This window comes from Rhagoletis pomonella, unplaced genomic scaffold (genome assembly GCF_013731165.1).
Source record: "Rhagoletis pomonella isolate Grant_MI unplaced genomic scaffold, Rhpom_1.0 Rhpom_scaffold_00008, whole genome shotgun sequence".
NCBI classification, from domain to species: domain Eukaryota; kingdom Metazoa; phylum Arthropoda; class Insecta; order Diptera; family Tephritidae; genus Rhagoletis; species Rhagoletis pomonella.
In genome coordinates, this window is record NW_023458562.1 from 4,097,763 (window position 1) to 4,100,102 (window position 2,340).

Sequence of the window (2,340 nt, forward strand, 5' to 3'; positions counted from 1 at the left end):
TCTGCGTAGGCGGCCTTCGGCCGCGCTTAGGGATTATAACCCTTACTAAGTAGAATTCTCCTTTCTGTGTTGCCGGTAAAGGGGACCGGAAGTATTTTTGCGTAGGACTTCTCTCTGCGTAGGCGGCTTTCGATCGCGCTTAGGGATTAAAGCCCTTACTAAGTAGAAGTAAATAATTCATATTACAAAAAACGAAATAATTCGCAGACTTTCGTTAGAAAACCGAAATAATGCATGCATGCACTAGCTAAAACCGTATTCAAAAGTAAACAAAATTTTAAATTTTTATTCCATATTTCTTAAATAATTAGTTTGCGCGGTGGACCGAAATGGAAGCGAGCAAGAATTCAAATTTGTTATAATAACAATTCAAATTTACAACGGGCTGTATAAAGAAAACCAGCGTTTTCCACTTCGCGTCATATAAGTGATGTGTTTATACCTGTTTTCTAACCGATGTGAGAAATAAAAAAGCGATTTGAAAACAAATTTGAGTCAATACACTTTTGAATTTCTGAGCGTATTGAAAGTTGGTTTATGCCTCCGTTTTGAATCACAGCGAACTGGGTCAAAGCACTTTTTGTGTTGGTATAAACAAGGTAATAAATTGTACACCTGAAAATCAATTTAAAATATGGATAAAATATCGATGGAGATGAATTAAAATAAAATTAAAATATACTAAAACAAGATTGGAATTGAATTAAAATTAAAAGAAACTAAAATATGATTATAATGAATTGAAACGAAATTAACGTAAAAAAGCTAAATTAAAACAAAATTTTACTGTCTCAAAAAACAATTTTTGTTGAGCTTGAGAACGTTTTTAATGAGTCAGTGGGATCGTCGGTTCGAATCCTACTGAAAGAAGTCTCATGAGGAAATGTGGTGATTTCCGAAGTAGCTATCACTTCTACCATTTTTTTCAAATTATTGTTGCTTTTCCACAATAAGTTTTCACTAAAAACGGCCTCAAGCTCATAAAAATAGTTGAATATAATTGTTATAAGGCCATAAAATAACAAAAACAAAGAGCTAAAGGACGAGCACACCTAAATGTTAAACATTCTAAAAATAGAATTATCAACAAAACCAACAACCACATGATCAAGTGTGAATTGCAGCGGAATAGCTGCGCTTGATTATAGTTGGCTTAACAAATGAAATAGTGGAAAAAGCAACAAGAATTCACAAGGCGAACAAAGCACAGTGCGTAGGCAACTGGCTGAGTCAGTGGGATAATCGGTTCGAATCCTACTGAAAGAAGTCTGATGAGGAAATGTGGTGATTTCCGAAATAGCTATCACTTCTACCATTTTTTCAAATTATTGCTGCTTTTCCACAATAAGTTTTTCGTTAAAAACGGCCTCAAGCTCAATAAAAATTGTTGAATATAATTGTTAGAAGGTTATAAAATAACAAAAACATATATAGTAAAATAATAAAAAAAATGGTTTACATATATTATATTAGCGAAATGAATTGGTATAAAATGGGATGAAGAAGAACTAATAAAATGGGATATAACTTATGTCGTGACAAAATTAAAAATAAATGAGTTGAAGAATAATATCTTTTCCGTGAAACCAATAAGTCAAATAAGCAAAGGTCACCAAGCACATAAACCCGCACATATGTAAATATAGACGTACATTCGTATAACCAAACAATTGATATGTTAACATACGAACACAAGTATGATGTTAATAAAAAAATAAAAAAGGTGACCACACAACAACGTCAATACCAAGATGATATGCAGAAAAAAAACTCAGCAACACAAAATTATTGCAGGTTGTCGAGCACCAGGAGACACAAGAGTGTTGAAAAACTAAATTTTGGTATTGAGACTTTCTACCACCAAGGCGGCTGGTATATACATACGTGTGTTTTATACATAACGACCACCGATATAGGTACATACATGGCATACAAAACCACAGGAACGGCGACAAGTGCATATTTGAGGTGAACGACCGGGAATACACAAGGAATGAAACAAGATCAATTGTAATATATAGCTGAGAGGAGTCTGGAACACATTTAATAAAACATACATACATACATTCCAGAGCGCCGGACTCCAAGCGAGGAGTATCAGAACGCTTCCAGGCGCTCATGTCCGGCACTCTGTCGCTCACAATGGATTGCCAGTTCATTCATTATACTCCACGTTAAATTTCGTTTTCCTAATTTTTTTTCTTTCATCTCACCACACTTGCATCTTTACTTCTAAGTACATACTAGGGATGTTGCGAATGTGGAATTTTAGACATCCGCGGATGCGAATGCGGATGCGAATATCTAACAGCTAACATCCGCGGATGCGGATGTTAAGTA